This window comes from Schistocerca serialis, chromosome 2 (genome assembly GCF_023864345.2).
Source record: "Schistocerca serialis cubense isolate TAMUIC-IGC-003099 chromosome 2, iqSchSeri2.2, whole genome shotgun sequence".
In the NCBI taxonomy this organism is placed as follows: domain Eukaryota; kingdom Metazoa; phylum Arthropoda; class Insecta; order Orthoptera; family Acrididae; genus Schistocerca; species Schistocerca serialis.
Genome location: NC_064639.1, coordinates 796,143,964 through 796,159,309, shown reverse-complemented (window position 1 = coordinate 796,159,309; position 15,346 = coordinate 796,143,964). Strand labels below are relative to the sequence as shown.

The 15,346-nt window shown below is 44.8% G+C and overlaps 1 non-coding gene across 1 annotated transcript; it reads right to left on the bottom strand.

Annotated features, from left to right (window-relative positions):
* Window positions 1-4,353: 4,353 nt before the first annotated feature.
* On the bottom strand, window positions 4,354-4,428 carry Trnaw-cca (transfer RNA tryptophan (anticodon CCA)). Its single transcript has one exon. It is a non-coding gene; the product is annotated as a tRNA-Trp (tRNA).
* Between the last annotated feature and the right edge of the window lie 10,918 nt (window positions 4,429-15,346).

Genomic DNA, 15,346 nt, shown 5'->3' with positions numbered 1-15,346 from the left:
TCCTATTATCAGTATTTTGTATTGGTGACTTACTGTCGTGTATGAAGAGTGTGATTAGAAAGAGTAAGCAATAAATGAAATGAATAAATGGAATGGACTGTTTGCTGGAAAAACGCAACAGTCCAAATGCGAGAAGTCTTTCATTGCAGAGGTAAGTTATGAAGCAGTCAGAGAATTAACTAACGCTGGAAAGCGTAATCGATTAGTTTCGTACTGGGCGAAAACACTTGAAAGATAAGAGCGCGTTGTTCTGTGCGGCGTCCGTGCACGTCGAAACGGGAAGAGAACTGAAGGCAACGAGTCGTCGGGCGTCGAGAGTCACGTAGGCGCGCGTAATGCGCGACTTCACGCCGGTGGGAATGAAGTGCAGCGTCGGCGCCTCGGTCACGGCGCGGCGCGGCTCGGCAGCAGCCGATGCGCGCAAACTGCGGGCAGGCGGCTCGAGGATCGACCGGCCTGTCCTCTAATCTGACCGCGCATTAGGGCGCTCGTTTAAACGGCCGCAACGCAACTTTCAATTGGCGGCACGAGTACCTCCTAGTCAGAGCGGGCTCGCCTACCGGTGTGGTGCCTCTTAGCTCCTACACTCACTAGCTGGATGCCACACACACATTTCTGCTTTTTCTGGCGAGCGAGCGGGCTACAGCAGTGGCTGGCGCAGCAGAATCCTAGTCTACAAGAGCAGGGTTCGGCACTTTGCCCGGCCACCTTGTCGAAGTCTCATCTAACTCTGCACGATCCAGTCACTTTAATGTGACCAATGGCTGTGTTCAACGTCAAAGTGCCATAATCACTCACAGACGGCAGGTGGCAACGCTAGCAGTGGAACGTATACACTCAAGAGCCAAAGAAACTGGTACACCTGCCTAGTATCATGTAGGGCCCCCGTGAACAGGCAGAAGTACAGCAGCACGTCGTGGCGTGGACTCGAATAATGTCTGAAGTAGTGCTAGAAGGAACTGACACCATAAATCCTGCAGAGCTGTCCATAAGTCGTAAGAATACGAAGGGGTGGAGATCTCTTCTGAACAGCACGTTACAAGGCTCAATAATGTTCATGTCTGGGGAGTTTTGTGGCCAGCGGAAGTGTTTAAACTCGCAAGAGTGTTCCTGGAGCCATTCTGGACGTGTGGGGTGTTGCATTGTCCTGCTGGAATTGCCCAAATGGGTTGGAAAGCATAATGGACATGAATGGATGTAGGTGATCAGATATGATGCGTATGTCAACAGTCAGAGTCGATGACGTTTCGTTGAATGGTTTGCACGCTGACATTGTTGATGGACCAGCATTAAAATCTGCAGCAATTTGCGGAAGGGTTGCACTTGTGTCACGTTGGACGATTCTCTTCAGTCGTCGTCGGTCTCTTTCTTGCAGGACCTTTTTCCGGCTACAACGATATGGGAGATTTGATGTTTTCTCAGATTCTTGATCTTTACTGCACACTCGTGAAATGGTCGCACAGGAAAATACCGACTTCATCACTAACTCAGAGTTGTTGTCTCCTATCGCTCGTAGGCCGACTATAGCACCACTTTCAAACTCACATAAATCTCGATAACCTGTCACTGTAGCAGCAGTAACCGATCTAACAACGCCGCCAGACACTCGTTATCTTATAGGCGTTGCCGTCCGCAGCGCCGTATTCTGCCTGTTGAGATATCTTTGTATTTAAAGGTGCATGCATAGTTGTCGAACGAGATGGGGATGCTACCATGACACTGGGCAATTTCGCAACCGCAGTGCTGAATCTGACGTCTGATGGCAATGTATGGATGGCCATGTCTTCCTGGAGTGACATGTAGCAAGAACAGTACTGGTAAAATGCAGGGTTTCTGTCTAGCCAACAATTTGTGAGCGACTGGTTAAGGCACTTTTTCCTTCACCATTATTTCCTGGACTGCCTGCTCATCAAGGTAGATGAGAGAATCACAGGAGGAGGTGGCATTGTCGCCATTGCAGTTGATGCAGCGGGGAGAAGAAGGAGAAGGACAATCACCTTCATGAGCAACCCTACCGCAGGTTACACACTTGGCTGGCTGTCAACAGGACTCTCACGTGTTGTTGTAATGACGGCACTGGCAGCAGCGCATCAGGCTCGAAATATGCGGTCTGATTGCGATAACTTGATAACCAGCTATAATCTTTGACAAAAGCACCACTCTATCGAAAGTGACAAAGAATGTGTGTGTGGGCACTAATCAGCCATCTCATCACGCAGTGGACGACAATGAGATTAGCACTACACCAGTTTCTTTGCCGCTTTAATATATAAAGCATGCCGGGGGAACACGGAAAACAGTGAAGTCCTTGTCGTACTATGACATGGAGAGCTTTATGTCTAGTCATAAGGCCATGATCATTGGCTTTCGGGCCAAGGTGAAAGCATTCGCGAAATGGCTGCGTTTGTAAACTGTTCGTATCGCGATGTAAAGTATACCGTGGATGACGAAATGGCGCTATCTAAAACCGGCGCCGAGGCGGTACACGGGAGAATAGACGTGCGGCTGGTGAGCAACTGACAGCCCAGATGAACCAAGGAGCTACCCACAGTGTCTCCTCAACGATCGTTCAGCGATCGTTGCTGTATGTTTGTCTCCGCAAGGCGCCTGGTTCACACAGCTGTACTGACTGCCGTTCATTAGTGACGATGGCTGTACGCCAGTACCGCAACTGGACGGCGACAAGCGGCCTTTCCAGATGAATCATGTTTTATGCTCCATCAGACAGACGGCTGTTGCCGTGTATGACGTCAGAAGTGATTTCAGGCGTTCCCCAAGGTAGTGTTATAGGCCCTTTGCTGTTCCTTAGCTATATAACCGATTTGGGAGACAATCTGGGCAGCCGTCTTAGGTTGTTTGCAGATGACGCGGTCGTTTATCGACTAATACAGTCATCAGAAGATCAAAACAAACTGCAAAACGATTTAGAAAAAATATCTGAATGGTGCGAAAAGTGGCAGTTGACCCTAAATAACGAAAAGTGTGAGGTCATCCACATGAGTGCGAAAAGGAACTCGTTAAACTTCGGTTACACGATAAATCAGTCTAACCTAAAGGCCGTAAATTCAACTAAATACCTAGGTATTACAATTACGAACAACTTAAATTGGAAAGAACACGTAGAAAATGTTGTAGGGAAGGCTAACCAAAGAGTGCGTTTTATTGGCGGGACACTTAGAAAATGTAACAGACCTACTAAGGAGACTGCCTACACTACGCTTATCCGTCCTCTTTTAGAATACTGCTGCGTGGTGTGGGATCCTTACCAGGTAGGACTGACGGAGTACATCGAAAAAGTTCAAAGAAAGGCAGCACGTTTTGTTTTATCGCGAAATATGGGAGAGTGTCACAGAAATGATGCAGGATTTGGGCTGGAAATCATTAAAAGAAAGACGTTTTTCGTTGCGACGGAGTCTTCTCACGAAATTCCAATCACCAACTTTCTCCTCCGAATGCGAAAATATTTTGTTGACACCGACCTACATAGGGCGGAAGGATCACCACGATAAAATAAGGAAAATCAGAGATCGTACGGAAAGATATAGGTGTTCATTCTTTCCGCGCGCTTTACGAGATTGGAATAATAGAGAATTGTGAATGTGGTTCGATGAACCCCCTGCCAGGAACTTAAATGTGATTTGCAGAGTATCCATGTAGATGTAGATGTAGAAAGTACGTAAAACACCTTGCAACAATCGTCGGAAGGGTCATGTTATGAAGAGTGTTTTCGTGGGACTCCATGGGTGATATCATCATTCCGAAAGGCACAGTGGATCAACACAAATACGCATCTGCCCTTCGGGAGCATGTCGGCCCTTACAAGCTATTTGTTTTGGCTCGGAACTATAACATCTACCAGCAAGACAATGCAACGTGCCACACAGCTCTATATACGTTCACGGATCGGAGAACACCAGGATGAATTTACCGTACTCCCCAGGCCCCCAAACTTCCTGGGTTCAAACCCAAACGACAATCTGATGGACCACTTCGAGCGGGCTGATCACGCCATACATCTTAGTCGAGAAATAGAGAGCAGCTTTCCACAGCACTGGAGTTGGCATGGCTCCATATCGCTGTCGGTACCTTCCAGAAGCTCAATTATTGTCTTCCGCGTTGTAAAATGTGGTTCTTGAGGCTTTTGATAGTTGATCACTTTACTGTGAGTGGACAGTGTAAATACATATTCTTCAAACCAGTATGACGTTAACAGAAGAGGGTACTTCCGACTGCGCCAATTATTAGGGCTTCTTCCATTTTCATTCACGCATGAATGCGGAAAGAATGGCTGCTTAAAGGCCACTGTGCGCACTGTATTTAGTCCAGTATTAAACTTCCGGCAGATTAAAACTGTGTCCCAGACCGAGACTCGAACTCGGGACCTTTGCCTTTGGTGGGCAAGTGCTCTACCAACTGAGCTACCCAAGCACGACTCACGCCCCGTCCTCACAGCTGTACTCGTGCCAGTATCTCGTCTCCTACCTTCCAGACTTCACAGAAGCTCTCCTGCCAATCTTGCAGAACTAGCACTTGCTCGTGAAAGGCAAAGGTCCCGAGTTCGAGTCTCGGTCTGGCACACATTTTTCATCTGCCAGGAAGTTTCATATCAGCGCACACTCCACTGAAGAGCGAAAATCTCATCCCTAGTCTACTATTGTCCTCACGATCCCTACGTGAGCGATACGTAGAGGATTGTAGTATATTCGTACATTCATAAGTTAAAGCTGGTTCTTGAAACTGGGTAAGTCGGCTTGGTTGCGAGAGTTCTGTGCCTTTCTTCATGCGTCTAGCAGTTTGGTGTTTTGGTATCTTCATGTCCGCCGGCCGCGGTGGCCGTTCGGTTCTAGGCGCCCCAGTCCGGAACCGCGCTGCTGCTACGGTCACAGGTTCGAATCCTGCCTCGGTCATGGGTGTGTGTGATGTCCTTAGGTTAGTTAGGTTTAAGTAATTCTAAGTTCTAGGGGACTAATGACCACAGATGTTAAGTCCCATAGTGCTCAGAGTCATTTGAACCATTTGATATCTCCATGACACCCTCTAATGGGTCGAACAAACCTGTGTCCATACATGCTGCCCTTCTTTGTATGTGCCCAGAATCCCTTACTTCGTATAACCCTACATACAAAAAATTAGTCACCCCAGTGCGGACGCACAGATGAATCAGGAAGCCTTTACAGATGGCGCTCTATCGAGCCACATGTTCAACCGCGCAATGACTGTATGCGAGCATAAGGCACTAGCGATCAGTGAGACATTCATGTTGTAAGCGGACATCATACGTAAACATGAGTAAATGGAAGGACGTCACAGAGTGGCAAAAAAGGGCAATCGTGTCCGGACGTGCCTATGGCCATATGGCGTTTGAAGTTGATGGAATTGTTGGTGTTTCAACGGAATTGTTCCACGTGTCTTATGCAGTGGTGTAGCACGCTTGGCCACGAAATACGACGTCATAATTGTGGTCGAAAAAAGATCCCGACTGAGAGGGACAGAAGAGCCGTTTCAGGGTTGCGAATAAAAGTGTCTTTCAAACTCCGACAGTAATTGCGGTAGGCAGTGATGGAGATACAACCTAACGTGTTAGTCAGAGACTATAGCGACGGGAAGTGCATGCAATGAACATTTGGAGTCGGTCACATCGCAAGATGCCATTGATCACACAGGCACATAAAGCTGCACGTCTTGAATGGGCTAAACAACATCGAACGTGGACAGTATGTGATAGGCGGAATGTAGTGTGGTGTGGCTAATCATGTTTTTGCCTATGTTCAAATGACACACGTCGTCGAGTGCATCGAAGGCCAAATGAAGCACATCATCGTTGATGTGTGCAAGGTCAGACCCACGCTGGAGGTGGGTCCGTGATACTTTGGGGGTGATTTTCTCATCATGAATTTGGCACATTCACTGAGGTGACCACTAAAATGAACTAGAGAGTTCAATTAAACGTTCTGTATTATCAGGTGTTGCCTTTCAGTCAACGCCTGTGTGATAAGCATGCTTTTGATATCTCTGTTTCAAAACAATAGCAAAGCTGGAAGAAGGTTTTCTGAACAATCCTCCACCACATCACATCTCGATTCGCCTGCAAAACCACCTGACTTGAACTCCACACAAAATCTGAGGTACATGTTGGAACAGCGGATAAAATACCGACATCAGCATTCCCGCAATTTGGTGAAATTGCGCTGTGAAATCCTCACTGAATGACTTAACCTGGATGCGACGTACCCGCATAGCCTTGCCGACTCGTTGCGGCGTTTATAAAGTCCAGCGTCAGAATTACGCATTACCGAATGACGCTTGTAACAATTTCCCTAGGGGGATTGATTTTTTTTTCATCCAGTGAGTTTATTTGGTATGGATCCCACAAACTTGAGTAATATTCTAATACGGATTGCACGCGTATTCTGTAAGCAATCTCCTACGTAGACAGATTGCATTTCCCTAGTAGTGTATCAATGAACCTCCCACCTACGTTAACTACGACTGATCCTGTGTCGTCGTTATATTTCATATCTACACTACTTGTTAAACTGAGGTATTTGTATGATCTGACAGACTACAGTTGTGAATCGTTGATGCTATAGACAGAAGAGACTACGTTTTTCTGTTGTATGCCTAATTTTGCATTTCTGAGCATTTAAAGCGAACTGCCAGTTTCTGCACCACTTCTAAATAATATCAAGATCCGACTAAATGTTTTTGCAGCATTTTTTAGAAACTACTTTCTTATTTTTCTTCACCCATCCTTCCTGGGAGGGACAATACGACGACAGCTGATTCACATATAACCAGCAATAAATAAACCAACAGCTCTATTTTCATCTCTGATCTATTCCAGAGACAATCGGTTTCGGTATTCCATTATGCCGTCATCAGGACATCTGTGGAAACACAGTTTGAGCTGCGCTCAGATTGTTTACGAGTTTATAGCCGTGTTACATCCGCTAGTACAGATACTGGTTCGCTTTTGCGTCATATTTTGTCTGCCAATATGAGCTGAGCCACCATGTTATCATAGGGGGCCTGATGATAGCATAATGGAATGCCGAAACTGGTTGCCTCTGGAATAGATGAGAGATGAAAATACTTCTGTTGGTTTATTTATTGCTGGTTCTATGTACTATTGCAGCATCTGCGAAAAGTCTGCAAGGTCATTAACACACAACATTAACAGGAAGGGTCCCACGACACTTCTCACCTGGGTGTAAAGCTGAAGTACTTCATAGACGTGTCGTTGACTTTCCATTAAGATACCGTGCTGCCTCCTCCCTATGAAGAAATCCTCAGTCGATTGACAAATGTCATTCGCATAAAGTACAAACTCAGTAGTAATTGGAGGAGGTAATGGCTGTATGAGAGAGAGTGAGACAGATCGCTGTTGTCACCATGCGAGTGTAGTAGTTGGCCATGTGAGGTGACTGGGATGTCGTCGGGCCTTGCACTGGCTGTCGGCGTGAACATCTAGCGCGTGATGGGAAAGTGGCTTGGTAGCGCCCAGATCGTTGGCGCCTGATATATGAAAGATTCTGAAGACGTTTCTTGAGGAGAGATGTCCTTGGCAGCCATGCTACTGGCGGATCGTAAGATTCAGTTTGAACAAAGACAAAGCTTTGTGTTCCTGTGGTGCTCTGGTACAGTGGCTCAGGAAGTTTCATGCTGTGAGGAGCCGGCCGGAGTGGCCGTGCGGTTCTAGGCGCTGCAGTCTGGAACCGAGCGACCGCTACGGTTTCAGGTTCGAATCCTGCCTCGGGCATGGATGTGTGTGATGTCCTTAGGTTAGTTAGGTTTAATTAGTTCCAAGTTCTAGGCGACTGATGACCTCAGAAGTTACGTCGCATAGTGCTCAGAGCCATTTGGACCATTTTTTTTTGCTGTGAGGAAAACTCTTGTGAACTTCGTCTGATCGTAACACTGCTTCACCAAGCACGGCGCTGTTGGAGGTGGTATCCCGTTACCTTCATCTGTGCTGTGAACTGGTATAGGCAGCCAATGACAGGAGTACTTCTAGGTTAGTGTGCATCACAGTGCAGCTTGGATTTTCTTACGTTACCAAATCAGTATCAGAGATGAAAGAAGCTTTAACTGAGATGAGAGAAACTCTGTCGATCGACTGGAAATCGATCTCCGGACCTCGACAGTAGTAGTGGTGTACTAACTTTTCCTTAAAATTACTTATTCTTTTTTGTAACGCTTGTGCAAAGTGAGCTCATTTTTTTTATGCTGCTGCGTTCTTATGAGTAACTCTTTGAATAATATTACATTAAGATTACAAGTATGTCGTAGCAAAATAGTGTCAGTTGTGGGATTCGTAGAAGAAAGGTAGACCTGGAAAAAATTGTGGTTGGTTGGTTGATTCAGAGGAGGGGACCAAACAGCGAGGGCATTGGTCCCATCGGATGAGGGAAGGAATTCCACTGTGCCCTTTCAAAAGAACCATCACGGCATTTACCTGAAGTTATTTAGGAAAATCATGGAAAACCTAAACCAGGATAACCCGAATCGGGTTTGAACCGTCGTCCTACCGAATGCGAGACCAGTGTGCTAAACACTGCGCCACCTCGCTCGGTGAAAGAATGTGATTTAACTTCTAATTGTAAGGCATATTGAGCGTCACTCTTACTGCAGTATGACTGTAATTAGCTGGCATTTGACAGCTAACTGGCTGGAGTGCTCCCGCCGTCGGTACACAAAGAGAGGGGCCTGGCACTGTCGGCTCCCCACTGTGCTGCCACTTCCGTTGCGCAAGGCACTGCGCCTCCAGTTCTAAGCGAGCCGTCTACAGTAGGAGGTTCGTGTAAAGTTTAGTTTCGCGCGTGTTGTCATGTACGATGGAAGCAACCGAAACAAGGGAAAACTGGAAACTACAGAGAATGAAATTATAGAGAGCAAATTTCAGGATTTTTAACTATGAAACGTCCCCTTAGGAAAATTATGAATGAATGCGCTGGTAAACCTACGTTATTTGATACAGAGGCAGCTGAGTAAAACTGAACGTACTCAGACAGTTCTCTCTTTAGTTATTCTGATCAACACTAAACTGACACACAATTTTCTTTAGCGCAACGCAATCTGACTTTCAATAATCCCTACAAAAGAATGGCCCTGACTAACAATAACCTATACCTTTCATGAATCACTTACCTCGTATAAATCTTCGTTACTCTAACTACTGCAATACAGCAAGCGCCAATACTGCCAGCTAAATAAAAGATTCTAACTACTGAAGGCACTAACTACTGATAGGCATAGTTTGAAAATGAAAGATTTTGATAGCGAACAAACAATGTATTTACCTTACTAATGTTCATATCATATATCCAAGTGCCCAACGCTACGCGCTGTTCACACCCAACTGCCCAACACTACAATAGCGAATATTCCAACAATGCCAATCAGCCACAGATTGCACACAGCACAGTCAGTGATTTTCATACAGAGCGCTATGTGGCGTTACCAACATAAAAACCCAAAAAGCCTACTTACAGTACTTGTTAAGACAACAGACAAAATTGGAAAAAAAGAAGTTTTGCGTAGCTTACACTTGTGCTTCTCCTTCCTATAGCGATCAATTCAACATCGTCTGCCGACTGCCAGATACAAGTTCCAAATCTATAGATACCGGTATTTTAATGCTGGCCCCTGTTTGGACCAGAACCGAGGTGGAATCTTCGTACACGTCGGTAAGGGACCTGGAGATGGCGTAGTGAATCGCCGAAACTGGTGTTGCTGTTGTGGTCTTCAGTCCTGAGACTGGTCTGATGCAGTTCTCCACGCTGCTATATCCTGTGCAAGCTTCTTCATCTCCCAGTACCTACTGCAACCTACATCCTTCTCTATCTGCATAATATATTCATCTCTTGATCTGCCTCTACGATTTTTACCCTCCACGCTGCCCTCCAGTGCTACATTGGTGATCCCTTCATGCCTCAGAACATGTCCTACCAACCGATCCCTTCTTCTAGTCAAGTTGTGCCACAAATTTCTCTTCTCCCCAATTCTATTCAATACCTCCTCATTAGTTGTGTGATCTACCCATCTAATCTTCAGCATTCTTCTGTAGCACCACATTTCGAAAGCTTCTATTCTCTTCTTGTCTAAACTATTCATCGTCCACGTTTCAGTTCCATACATGGCTACACTCCATACAAATACTTTCAGAAACGACTTCCTGACATTTTAATCTATACTCGATGTTAACAAATTTTTCTTCAGAAACCCTTTCTTTGCCATTACCAGTCTACAGTGGCCGTGCGGTTAAAGGCGCTGCAGTCTGGAACCGCAAGACCGCTACGGTCGCAGGTTCGAATCCTGCCTCGGGCATGGATGTTTGTGATGTCCTTAGGTTAGTTAGGTTTAACTAGTTCTAAGTTCTAGGGGACTAATGACCTCAGCAGTTGAGTCCCATAGTGCTCAGAGCCATTTGAACCAGTCTACATTTTATATCCTCTCTACTTCGACCATCATCAGTTACTTTGCTCCCCAAATAGCAGAACTCCTTTACTACTTTAAGTGTCTCATTTCCTAATCTAGTTCCCTCAATATCACCCGACTTAATTCGACTACATCCCATTATCCTCGTTTTGCTTTTGTTGATGTTCATCTTATATCCTCCTTTCAAGACACTATCCATTCTGTTCAGGTGCTCCTCCAGGTCCTTTGCTGTCTCTGACAGAATTACAATGTCATCGGCGAACCTCAAAGTTTTTATTTCTTCTCCATGGATTTTAATACCTACTCCGAACTTTTCTTTTGTTTCCTGTAGTGCTTGCTCAATATACAGATTGAATAACATCGGGGAGAGGCTACAACCCTGTCTCACTACCATCCCAACCACTGCTTCCCTTTCATGTTCCTCGACTCTTATAACTGCCACCTGGTTTCTGTACAATTTGTGAATAGCCTTTCGCTCCCTGTATTTTACCCCTGCCACCTTCGGAAACTGGTAGCCAAATAAAATAAGTTTGGAAATTAGACGGCTGAAAGGTGTTTGTTTTGACACCTTGTAGTGAACAGCCGGGTTCAGCGACACAAGTCTTACTGCATCCTAAACGCACGCCACAGTGGGTCGTGTAAATACTGCGCATTAAATGGAAACAGTAACTTTGGCCATCACCGAGAAGCACCCCACAATAGGAGGAGTTACGCCGAGAAAACCTGAGAGGTCACGTGCAGCGAGATGGTTGAATCCTGTCTGCACGCTTCACTGCGTTGCTCGCACGAGCCGCCAAATGTTATCTGGCAGCCAGGGGGCGTGCAGCCACTCGAGGTGGCAGGCAGCGAGTGGGCTCTGGGCTGAGTCTGCAGATAATGGACGCCGGCAGGGCAGGCTCCGGCCGCACGTGCCGGTGCCGCCTTCTGGGAAGCGGCCGCGGGCTCCGGCCGAGGTGGGGCGCAGCGCCGCTCGCCACCGCAGTCTCTGATATCGCCTGCCACCTGCCGTTACCGTGCCACTGCCTCAGTGCTGCAGCAGCCACATCACGGCAGTACTGCCTCCCTAACCTGCAAGAGCATCATTTCCAGAGCTGACTTGTTTTTACCCTTTTTTCCTACCACTGTCTCCGCCCTCCCCCCTCTCAAGCACGCCGCTGACAGGTTACTGGCTGCACAATGAGAGTTAATGTTCCGGGTGGGGAGTACATGACGTAGTCGGTTCCATCAACTGTCGATATATCGCATTGCTTAGAGAGCACGGATATTAGAGACCCTTCGGTACAGTAACGGAGCGCTGTTCTTCACGAAGAAACAATGCCTTTAAGCTCTTCAGGCGTGGATCTAGGGCTCAGTTCTGGGCACTGAACCTCTCATTGGATGTAACTTGCCGTCAGCCTCACTTTTAACGTACCGCATATACCAAAGTTTTAAAAATAACGATTTTTTAACTCAATTTTCCGTCAGTGCTTGCCAGAACGTGATAATAATATTAAAAAGGATAATACTTGCTACTGTTCTGCAACGTTATATTTATTTGATCACGAACAGGCTTTAGAATTCTCAGGCCTATGCAAACACGTTGTTATTTTTGTATCTTCTGTACAAATAATACCTGTGTAAGTCGCACCTCATGTTTAATCTGTGTTCGCAACAATCAGGTGCCACCTCAAGACGGCTGATTCGTGAGCAAATACATATAATTTTGCAGAACATTAGGAAGTGATATCCTTTCCAATATTAATAACAATTTGTTATTATTATTTCTTTCCTTTCACAGACGTTATGTCTGGTTCAAAATGGAAAGTGACGCGAACCTTGATCAAGCGTGACTTCCTTTTAACTGTACGGTATATGTTACATTGCATTTAGGAACTTTCGGGTAATTGAACATGTATCAATAATTACAGATTTCTGTAGTTGTATATATACGCTTGGATGTAGCTGTATTGCGTTGATGTACTGGTGGATATTGTGTGGTATGACTCCCGTAGTTGATAGTATAATTGGTATAATCTCAACTTTAACCTGATGCCACATGTCCTTGACTTCCTCAGCCAGTTGGAGGTATTTTTCAATTATTTTCTCCTGTTATCTTTTGTATATCTGTTGTATTGGGTATGGATATTTCGATTAGTTGTGTTAATTTCTTCTTTTTATTGGTGAGTATGATGTCAGGTTTGTTATGTTGTGTTGTTTCATCTATTATAATGGCTCTGTTCCAGTATAATTTGTATTCATCATTCTCCAGTACATTTTGTGGTGCATACTTGTATGTGGGAACGTGTTGTTGTATTAGTTTATGTTGTATGGCAAGTTGTTGATGTATTATTTTTGCTACATTGTCATGTCTTCTGGGGTATTCTGTATTTGCTAGTATTGTACATCCGCTTGTGATGTGATCTACTGTTTCTATTTGTTGTTTGCAAAGTCTGCATTTATCTGTTGTGGTATTGGGATCTTTAATAATACGCTTGCTGTAATATCTGGTGTTTATTGTTTGATCCTGTATTTCAATCATGTTATATATTGCCTTTTCTTAGCCATGTGTTGGATGCGTCTTGATCGATGAGTGGCTGTGTTAGATGATACGGGTGCTTGCCATGTAGTGTTTTCTTTTTCCAATTTACTTTCTTCGTATCTGTTAATGTTATGTGATCTAAAGGGTTGTAGAAGTGGTTATGAAATTGCAGTGGTGTAGCCGATGTATTTATGTGAGTGATTGCTTTGTGTATTTTGCTAGTTTCTGCTCGTTCTATGAAGTATTTTCGTAAATTATCTACCTGTCCATAATGTAGGTTTTTGTTATTTATTTATTTTTTATTTATTATTATTGTTATTATTATTATTATTATTATAACATCTTGATTAATTTCAAATGGCTCTAAGCACTATGGGACTTCACATCTGAGATCATCAGTCTCCTAGACTTACAACTACATAACCTAACCAACCTAAGGACATCACACACAGCCATGCCCGAGGCAGGATTCGAACCTGCGACCGTAGCAACAGCCTGGTTCCAGACTGAAGCGCCTAGAACCGCTCGGTCACCCCGACCCTGATTAATTTCAGTGCTTAATATGTCGCATCATCGTACGTCCAGTCAGATAAAAGTGTAATATGAGAAGAATTTGTCCTAAAATTTGAGAAGTTCCTGTGGCACTGACTATTTTTATTCAGAACTGTAATAACAACAAACTTTGACAACTTCACAATTCATACGGTAAAAAAATTAAGTGTGCACTGACTGTTTAAGTATTTCACTTAGCTCTAAGAGAATGAACACAGTATCTTCCTTTCATTCCCATCTACGTTTAACAAAGTCAGTCTTAACGCAGTTTTTTCTTAGTGGAGTACCTTTTCCCTCCTGTCCTGTCTTCCCTCCCTGTATTTTGCAGTTTCCACTCACGAACCTTATCACATTTGTTTTTTTGGCAGAAGACATGGTTGGTCAGTGACTGGGGGTCTTTCTCCTGGTTGGACTGCTTTCTTTTGCCAGTGCGGCCGCAAAGCAATCCCGGTGAGCTGACCCTCAGGAACGCAACTGGAAAGTATTCTGTGTTAAAAGGTGTTTCCGATTATTTTTTTTAGAAACCCCTTCCATCTTCGAGACGTAAAACTAATCACAGATACGCTGGAGGACTCCACAGGAAGTGTACTGCACCCAAAAAAAGGCAGCTTACAAACTTCTCGTTTCACATGTACTTTAACATAGGTCCTCAATATGGGATCCTTATCGATCAGGACGTACAGAGGAAATAGGAAAGATCCAAGGAAGAGCAGCACGTTTCGTTACAGGTCCATTTAGCATGCTCAACCAACTTCACTGGCAGACGCTACAAGAGGGGTGCTCTGCTTCGCTGTGTGGTTCACCATTAAAATGCCGAGAGCGTACTTTTCTAAGTCTACATCTACAGCTATACTCAACAATCCGTCCTAGAGTGTGTGGCAGAGGGTACTTCATGTGTCACTGCCACTTTCCCCTTCCCCTCTGCCAGCTTAGATTTGTTTATGTTGATGGTCAATTGCCGCTCCCTGCACCAAGAAGAACAACAATTGCTGATAAGTCTCCGTGTTAGCTCGATTCTCTCTCATTTTATCTTCGTGGTCTTTTCGTGATTAGACGTGGAAGGAAGCAATGTACTGGTTGACTCTCCTACGAATTAAAGCTCTCGAAACTTCAACAGTAGTTCCCCAAGGCTCAGTATTAGGTCCTATACTCTTCTCTCTTTATGTCAATGATGTGTCATCGGTCCTGACCTATTGCAAATACCATATGTATGCTGATGACCTTCAGTTGTATCTAAGTGCGAAACCAAGCAATCTCAAGAAAGCTATTGAAAAATTCAATACTGACCTCGATGCACTGTCAAAATGGGCACAGGACATAGGTCTAAAACTAAACCCATCTAAAACCCAAGCGGTACTTGTTGGTCACTCTAAGCTCATTAGCCCAAAACATCGGGAATCCGTACCACCTCTTATCCTAAATGGAACAAATATTAACTTCTCGCCATCAGCAAAGAGTTTGGGAGTAATAATAGATGAAAATCTAAATTGGACAGAGCACGTAACTGCAGTGTGCAAAAAAGCATCAGCATCCCTTCATGTCCTACAAAAATATAAAAAACTCTTCCCTTTCGATCTGAAAAAGAAATTAGTATAAACACTTATACTCCCAATCATTGACTACAGCGATATTATCCTACAAGGCCTCTCAGGAAAATTCCCGACGTCTAGAACTGGTCACGAATGCCTGCATCCGATATATCTGTGACGTTCGACTTTTTGATCACATTTCAAGAGCATATGCAAAATTGTCCTGGCTGCGTGCAGACAAACGCAGAGATTTCCATACACTCTGTCTCATCTACTGCCTTATAAATGTACACTGTGCCTCATCTCTCTC